The following is a 10,031-nucleotide window of genomic DNA, read 5'->3' as shown; positions in this document are numbered from 1 at the left end:
CAATTTCCTCTCTTGAAGGTGGTTCCGTGACTATTGGGAGGTCATTTCTGGCTGGAAGAATTTTCCTCAGAAGCAGTCGACTGAAAACAATTATACACAGTGTTACAATTTAAAGAGAACTTTTAAACAAACCACATCTTGAATAGTCAGAAGGGTAACCTATGAAATAAAGACTTTGGCTAGTTGACATTCTTTGCAAGTCTAGTTCATATTTACCTGTCCAGCTATATAACAGTCAGTTTTTCAAAAAATAATATAACTTTAATCATATAAAGAAACAATTAAATAAGCAATGTTTTCTAATTATTTTGACACAATTATTTTGTAACGAGGCAGGCTAACTGAAGCTTAAAAATCTTTTGGCTTTGCGATGAAGTACATGTATGTGTTTACTCAAGTATGGTACTTCGGTGGACAACAGTATTGACGATTCTGAATCAAATTCCTAGTACCAACATAATAATAATATGTTCATGAACTTGTGTTGTGTGGTGAGTTTTTAGAGCTCTCCTGCCACTTGGATGGTCCTATATTTGCAAATGGACGTTAAATTGTAGTTTCTGCATTTAATATTTCAATGACAGTAATAACCTTCATTTTTTTAACGAAGTATCAAATCCAAATCATACCATTATCATACCACAGCTAAAAGTATTCAGTGAATCACTCTACAATATTATTATCCTACCCCCTTCCCCCTCCCCCTCCCCCCTCCATGAAAATAAAAATTCTGACACCTGCACTGTACCATTATGCCATAACAAAACACATGTAGGCCTACAACAAAAGAAGACGACTATCTTTGAAAAAAAAAGTACAAGTTTCGGCATTGGCATTGCTTTAAATTTGAAAGACACATATCATCAGACAGTACAAACGATATAATAATATGAAACGGTGTGTTAAGTAGATTTAGTTAAGGATGGATGATGCTATGTAGATTAAGGCAAAGCATTAAATCAACCAATCAAATTCTTTGGTAAACAGGTCAACCAGCGTCTTCGATATACCGGCCTACCGAAGTCTTCAAGCTTACCGATCAAAGTCTTCGACTGACTAATCAACTAAAGTTTCCTTCTGAAACTGGACAATTATTTCAATGATTTCAGAATGAATCCACGACATGCACTTATACAAGGCAAGGATAATTAAAGTGGACAAGCAAATATCTGACATTATATGAATGTAAATTATTGCAATTTTAGATGCTTAACATCCCCATCAACACAATTTCGATCACTTAGGAGGTGGGCTGCTTTAACCATGCCCACCGGGGTCAACTGGAGATAAGACAAGGTCTCAGCATACAGAGATGTGAAGGGAAACCTTTCCAGATGAAAATCAAACCTGTGTCTTCTGCCTGAAAAGGCAATGCATCTTACCACAACACAACAGAAGTGGTACAAATGCGTGCGCTGAAGTAATTCATTCAAAATTATTGTTGTTGTAGTGCTCATAGAGCTTACCAAGTAGATGACTGAATCATTCATAAATGGATTAGTGAGTTCTGCTCATATTTTGATTTATAGTTACAAATATGTATTTTTCTGAGCCTACTACTATATGTGAGGGAGCGTGGTGAAATCATACGCCCTTCAAAACAACGAAATCAGAGAAACAGGCTTTTAGGCATCAGTTTGGAAATTTTGATCAAATATTTTTTTGTATGTCGATATATAAAAACACATTTCCATGTGAATTTTACTGAAACATTGATTAAAGGCACACAATGTATCATTTTTCATTTTTCAAAGACTCTTTAGCAATTGGAGTTATCAAACTTTGACAGCCATTTTCTCGCTAATTTCAACACTGATAAACGACGACCTCACCTCCTTCAATCGCAAACACCTTGAGTTCTATTCAATATAAATACATTTTAGTAGATGTTTATTTCACTGGAAGCAAGGCAAATAAATCAGCTTTCAGATGATATCAATTACTCCACATGCCAAAAATTGACGAGCGCCTGATTCCACCACGTCGTGACACGTATTGACCACTTTCAGTTTTGTTCAACGCTTGTCTATCAATGTTGTGTGCATGGATTATTCATCCCTATAAAAATATACCACACATTTAGATAAGAGACTCAGCCACAGGTTAAAAAAGATTTGTAATTGGAATCTGAAAATTAAGACTGCAGAGGAATTACAACAGTCTAGTGCTGATGGAGACACAGAATAAAAAAACAACAGATTGTTAGACACTTTCTATTCATCTTTTCATCTATAGCCTATAACATTATTATATGTGAGGCAGCGTGGTGAAATCAGGTGCTCGTAAAAATGATGAAATTGAAGAAATACAGCATTTTCCACCGGATTGGCAATTTTTATCAGTTTTTTAAATATTTTTGGCTTAACACCTTCAAATGTCTTCCATGTGAATTTAACTGAAAAATATTGATTAAAAGTTCAAATTTGTAATTTTTAATTGTTAAAAGACTCTCAGTCTATTAAAATACTAAAAACTTTGGCGGTCAGTTTCTCGCAAATTTTACTACTGAAACCAGGCAACCTCCACCTCCTTCAATTGCAAATATCTCAACTTCTATTCAACATAGATGGGTATTTTTTTCATTGAAAACAATTAGGCAAATGAATAAGCTTTCAGATGATACCAATAACTCCACATTCATAAAATTGAGAAATGCCTGATTCCACCACGTCGTGACGCATTTTATTTTAAACTTTATTCTGGATCACGAAAAGGGTAAATGTTTTGTCTCTTTGTCAATAAAACAGGAGCTGGCATGGTCTACATAAGATAATTTCTATTCTCCCTATACCCCACTTCCCCATCACCAGCTCACTCCCAGTTTAATGGTCCTAAGGTTTCATAGGTAAGAGCTTCCATCATGATTTGGTTCATTGGACTGAATGAAGTGTAGGAATTTTTATGAATATTTTAAAAAATTGATAGGGCCTATGATTGATTCAAGTAATAGTATTACGCTTGTTGGAAAGGCAGATTAACAAAATATTTAGAATATATTTTTGTTTTTAAATTAAACATTGCGCTATCAACTTGATTTAATTATAAGTTTTGTGTATATGCCTAATTATAAATAATGTAAGTACATGATACACCAATATAATATGATATATACAATGTATATATATATATTATAACATAATATGTATACATATGATATTATTCTACAATATTTAAACATATTATATATACAATTGCCTATTCAGACATTGGTTTCTTTTCATGCAAAATGGCAACACCTAGTCAGCCCTTTTCAGATACCGCCTCATATAACCATTTACATGGTAGAGAGCATGAAGCCATCAAAGAGTAAAGAGCAGTGAGAAAGAGATAGCATGTGGTGGATTAAAATTCTATTGTTTAAAAAAATTATGAGAGTACTCAAAGAGGATAAAAGGGAAAGACATGAGGGGAATGCACTAGGCTCATGTGTTCTCATAGAAGGATGGAGGTCAAGTCAACAACAACAAATAATATATAATCCAGAGGAAAAGCAGCCATATATAATATAGTGAATAGTTATTTATAAATTGAAAAAAACCCACCTTATCCACCCCTAGAACATCCCTACATATGTGAGGCATGCTGACAAAATGAGTTACTTCTCGCTATCCCCAAAAGAATACATTGTTGGCTAAAAATCGACCCAAGGGTCGAATTTGTAGAATTTTTACTAATGCCATATTCTTTAACTATAACATGCCTTTTTTCCATATTAATAAATTATAAAAACATATATAAGCGTGATAGGTCTAGATCTATATATCTTTTTCCATAAATAAGTCTTGAATCTGAGAAGTAACTCATTTTGTCAGCACGCTTCACATATATTATATTTACTTGTATTTCAAGGGGACTGCCTTTCATAATGCCAGGGGGGAAAAAGAACAAGTCTTGTTCATAATGCTTGCTGTACCCCCTCTCCCCCCCCACCCCCCTTAAAAAAATTGTTCTTTATTAAGTTTTGACAATATGTTGCAAATCTAACTTCTATGTTCAAAAAAGGGTTAGTGCTCTACTCAAAAGGGGTATCTCTGAAACAAAATTACTAATAAGCACATGTAATGATAAATCCAAGGTATTTAGTGCTTTGTTTTCCAAACTGTTTTAAGCTTTCGTAATAACATATTATCTTTTATTGCAGACAACAAAAAAATGCTACATTTATTTTAATACTATGGTATAAATGTCAGATTCCACCAATGCTAGTTCACCTCAATAAACACACAAACTCACTTTTAAGTTTCTTTGATTTCACAGAATATTGCCAAGTCTAATTTTTAAAATTAATTTTCAGTGATCATATCTCGTGTGACTCATAACGTAAATGAAAAATTAATGTGTCAGATGATGCAAAATTTATCTAACTTTAAATGTTGCATGAGTGGGTAGGGAAAGGGTGGATACATTTTTAAGCTTCTTTTGAGCATCACTGTATATCTTTTTAAAATGGACCAAGACACCAGGCAAGAATCGTCTAAACAGAATCACAAATTCTCAGACAAATTTTCTCTTGATATGAGTTTCTACCTAAACAATACTCATCCACTAAAAATGGAGATTGTTGTAGCAATGGCTTAGATGCAATACCACACAGGTACAAGTCTGGCCTCCTATATTCATGAGAGTAAGGTAAAAAATAAAACACAAATTATGAGGAAAGAGCTTTATCCTTATTATTTTAAGTTGAGCAAGGAACACTTAAGTGACTGCCCAATCTTAAAAGTTCTGCCACATTCAAGGAAAATTAATGAACACAAGTCGAACGCAAGTTCTTTTTACCCGTAATATACAGAATAGTCTGCTCCAGTCAGGGTTCCTGAGAAACTTTTCAACACAAGGCCTTTATAACTCTGCAAGAAAAAATTTGCTCTTGACTAGCTAAGCCGAATCAGAGGGAAATGATTAAACATATAGGCCTACTTTCATCAGTTTACAAGAAAGATTTTGATTTGTCTTTGTTGTTGTGAGGTGACTACATAAAAAAGACCTGTAACGATGTCCTGTACCGTGGAGATTCCAAAGGGCATAAGGGCATTTCAAACTTGCCCCCCCCCCATATCTCTTTCAACCGAGAACTGAAACCACTTTTAAGTTAGGATTAAGTGAATCTAAAATTCAATATATTTTCTGATTGTGATCCAAGATGTGCCATTGGTAGCTCGTAGTAACACTAAACTAAGCCTAAATGACATTCTTTAGGTATATTGTTCTTGACATTAGCAAATACAGCTTGAAATAATGAACAGCCAAACTAAGCGTTTGAAAAAAGTGATAAAAGATAATGATGTTGTTGCTGTCTAAATATAAATATAAGTGAATGTTTATGTGTAAAAGAAAAGTAGGTATTAGGTTAATGGTAAGGCCTACACAGTTCTGTATATATAGGACTACAGCTAATCAATAACAAATTTATCAACAAAACGGTGGGAAAAATGTACTTTCTGACAAGAACCAAGGGGCAAAAGGTATAAAAAGACATAATTTAGTTTTGAGAAAGTAGAATTCCAGAACAGGCCATTGTTACAGAAATACTTGTAATAATGTATGATCTGCAAGGGTTCTCTGGACAGTGTGGGTGTCTTGAGAAGACAGTCTATAAAACTGAGGGGCTTGTTTTCATACACAAGGACACGTTACGACATGAATCATATTTGCATCTAACTTTTTATAAATTCAAAGGAGTTAGCTTTCATAAGAATGGGTTATCAAAATTTGAATTTGCTCACTGATTTCCTCCGCTGACAATATATTTTGCTGAGTGGGTGTGCACTGGAAATGAAAGCTTAATCAAACTAATGTTGATGTCGTAGTGTTTCCTTTATTTTGAATCTTTCTTTAATCTTGAAATCTAAAAAAAAAAGAAAAGTTATTTCAAAGATAATTAACATCCTCCCTCTACCACTGCTGTGCAATTTTCAGGAAACAAAACTATTGATGTTTCAAAGCGTGAGGTCCCTATTTATGCCATTCAAAAACTATTAGAATTTTTTTTTCTTACATGATAAGTCTATTCCTAACTTCTGCTATTTGACATTCACTAACTATTCACTCATGTGCTGGCTCGTTTATAGTAGGGCCTACAATGTGATGATGTCACAACATCATTCATAATACTTTGCATTTTGAATAGAGGACGGGGAGCTCAATGAGACAACATACTGTTTATTTCTTTACAAAAGATTAAATGAGAACAAAAGTGAAGTGCTCTTGAACATTTCATGCTGTGAATAGTGAATATTGAATAGTAGTGAATATTTTTTTTTAGAGACATGTTTTGTAACTCTGGTTGGCTTCATTTACCACCCTATCTTTTAACAATCAAGTACAGAGTATTGCTGTATTTACCGGAATAATTTTAATATATAATTATTGCACACTAATTGTATTACAGTTTGAGAAAAATGAGATGAAAATCCATTTACTGTAAAAAATATCCCCCAAAAACACACAGCATTTGATTAGCTCTGCCGTGCTTTGAATAGCTGTTCAAAGCACAACAATCATGGACATGGCAGTTTTAAAGTCAAATGGGCACAATCCTGCTCTCAAATCCTGAATTTCAACCAAAAGATCACAATCATTTCTCATGCAAAACACTGTCCGGATCTAATCTCCTAGGAAAAAAAAAACCTCAAGAAAAATGACAGAATCCCCCTTTCCTCTGAAACACCCTCCCACAAAAACGCTCTAAGTAAGATTAAAATGACAAAAAATCCCTCTCTGGTATTAGTTCATTCAATGGCTGATCTCATTAGCTGAGGAGATATAATATATGCAAAATCATCCTTGCCACTGGGGCACAAACAATGTAATTCACCTGACTACTTTATAAGGCTGCAATATATGCGCATAAAGAAACAAAAACCTGATTTTGTCAGTGTTCCTGAGATTATTAAAAGGTAAATGAACAGAGTAAAGGCAAATCACCAAAGCCAAATTCTGGAACAAAAAAAAAGTCATAACAGATCATATTGCCACAAATAATGCAGCATTATCATCATAAATATTTCTAACGCTGCAAAAAAATATTTTATGATGTGTTTTGCGAAACGAGAAAAAAATTTCTTTCAAGAAAGTGGCTAAGTGCCTGCATGTGGGTTAGAAACATCATACACTTGTTTCTCTAAATTTGGCGTATTGAGTTTTTTGTTAAGCAATCCATAAATAAAAGTATTCATCAAGGCGGGATTAGAGACGCGATGTGTCCTCATTTTTCAGAGTGTCTGTAGAGGCTCTAAGACAACTGCCCTCCTCATCACTGAAATCCTCAGCATCATCAGACGTAGAGTCCCCAGTGCAAAATGGAGTCACAAGATTTCTTGTGTCATCATCGTAGCTGGAGATGGCTTCTGGAGTTGTGAAGGTAGAGAGGGAAGTACTGTCAGAGAAAGACACATCGTTTCCGTCGTCATCATAATTGTCCTCGTTTTTGTTGAAGCTTGTGTAGCTAGAGCTATCATTGTGATTCCCACTGCCACCATGACTGCAGCTGTTGTCATTGTCATCATCATCGTCGTCATCATCTGTTGAGAAAGGCGGAATGACGTGCTGAGATGGATGACCGCGAAATATATGTTCCCGAAGACGAGGGGGGTTTTCTGAGCTGTAAGAAGGGACCACAGGTATGGATGATGTCGGTAGCTTTGGTTTTGGATTGGCACGAAAGAAAGAAGAGTTTTTCGGAACTTTTTTCCTCTCTTCTGAAAGAGGAGACTGGAGATCTCTAAATTCCTCCTCAATGCTGTCCTCCCCTTTCCGCTTATTTCCCCTACCATTCTTCAAAAGACTCGCATTCTCGAAATGGTGAATGAGTTTCTTCACGCGACGTCGGCCAGACTTTGCGCCATGCGAGAGGGTCCCATTCTGAGAGGACTTCCCAGGGCTAAGATCAAGAGCCTGTAGACTCAAATGCTCTGGTTTTGGTGGGGATTTATGACCAACACGATCAAATCTAGGACTTGTTGGCAGGGTGTTATACGAAAAGTTATTCTCATTTTGTTCATTATTCTCAGCACTGGTTTCAACTGTCGCAATCGGTGTCCGGAATCCAATCTTCTTCATCCGCGGAAGAGTGTGAGAGGAGAAGCTGTTCTCTGCGCCTTCATGGAAAGTATCCAGAGCACTAGCTTCCACATCACTGTAGTAAGAGAAGCGGTTGATGTGAGGAGGAGCCGGCTCTTGTTGTTCAGGTATAGGCTCTCTATAAACGCTGTATTCTTGATTGCTCCGGTTAAGGTCAACCCGAAAGGGACTGATGCCAAATGTCGAGTCAATATACATATTATCTCTTGCGTTGGCAGACCCAATTGTTGGTCCCATGGAGACAGGACGGAAAACTGCGTTGTGGTCATGGAGTGTGTTCATGAAACTGGCAAAGGGATATCCTGAATTAACGTTTACATTCACCGGGAAGAAATCGCCTGCTGAATGAGGGCGGTGAGTGGCATGTCTGCTCCTTCCTCGTCTCAACCGTTTTTTGGTTTGAGAGTATCGGACTGCTTGTGGGCCAGAAGTTGAACCAGACGTGAAGTCTGAAATGAGCTCATCACCTGTATTCTGTGGGTAGCAAAGCTGGTACTGGTACATTGGCATGGAGCGATTCTGGTCAGGAAGAAAGAAGCTGTGGGTAGTCGTAGGCACTGAGAGTATTTGCAGCTGGTCACTGTCATGTATATCAGCAAAAGTGTTGGAATGTACAGGAAAATTTGAGTGGAAATCATTGTCGATGTGAGCAGTGGTAAAAATCTCATTGTTTGACAAGTCAGATAACATATTCTGTGAAGTGGCACAAGGTATGTCTTGATCGCTGATGTACGTTTGCGTTGTATAATCACTATGAGGCTGAGAGTATCCTGAAGATGTCATACAAGGATCATCTAAGAGAAACATGTCCTGGTCAGTCACCACTGGCCAGTCCTCACTGTAGTCAAAGCTGTCTTCTTGTTGGTCAAACGATCCTCCTCTGGAATGCCAACCAGGGAGCAAAGTGTCAATACCCAGACCGTCCTCCTGCTCAAAGTTGATATCCATATCTGGCGGCATGAGAATATCATTATGCTCTGGTTTCTGTTTACGCATTTGCATACGCTGGCGTCTGAAGTGCTTACGACAGCAGTAGCAGCTCCTGCAGCAGCAGTAGTTGAGGCAAAGCTGCAGCAGCAAGGAATGTCGATGGGCGTACAAAAATATGGCAAGAATAAGAAGAAACAACGCCCCAGCACAAGGAACAATAATGAGAAAAATATCCAGCACTGAATCATCGACTGCTTTTGTTTGGATATACACACAGTTACTTTCCAGAGAATAATTCGCCGTGCCTGATCCTAAAAAGGCACACAGATTGTAATGGCCGTTGGCTATACAGAAGACATACTCCTGGCTCCTTTCCAACCCTTCTACAGTCAGGGAAGGTGTTGTCTGGTTCCTCCGTGTCATAGAACATTCGTCAGACCGGTTGAGATTCCAGACGGATATAGTCAACTCCCTGAGAGAAAGATCAGCAAAACTTCTGGAATCTTCTTCTCCCTCAACTTTCAGTATGACGTGTTCTGATTGTATGGATTGGGCGCGGAGCTTGATTCCTACCTCACACCTAAGCCCCGCCCATTTCCCCCGGCACACGCAGTAGGAGGAGCCTGACGTGTTGTTGTTGTAGGCAGATGCCGGCGCCTCTTCGCAAGCATTGCTGTTCTCGCAGGGAAACTCCTGGCAGTTCGTCATCTCTCCTGGAGGAAAAAAAGACATACCATGAAATTTGACTTTGTCTAAGTTTAGAAAGAAATTTACCACCTCTTTGCACATACACTAAATGCATGTAATTATTTTTAAGACATTTGGTCTCCCAATTTAAAAACAAAATTGAAGTCAGTTCTATTTAATCTTGATATTATACAGGCATGTCTGGTATGTAAACTTCTGGATAAGAATTTGACGTTGGTCGAATTTTACAGGACAAAAAGGGCTAGCTCTCTACACTGTATTATAAAAAGATGGTGACAGAGAGAGAGAGAGAGAGAGAGAAAGAGAGAGAG

The sequence above is a fragment of the Aplysia californica genome, unplaced genomic scaffold, assembly GCF_000002075.1.
Source record: "Aplysia californica isolate F4 #8 unplaced genomic scaffold, AplCal3.0 scaffold00020, whole genome shotgun sequence".
Classification (NCBI taxonomy): domain Eukaryota; kingdom Metazoa; phylum Mollusca; class Gastropoda; order Aplysiida; family Aplysiidae; genus Aplysia; species Aplysia californica.
This window is presented reverse-complemented; position numbering follows the sequence as displayed.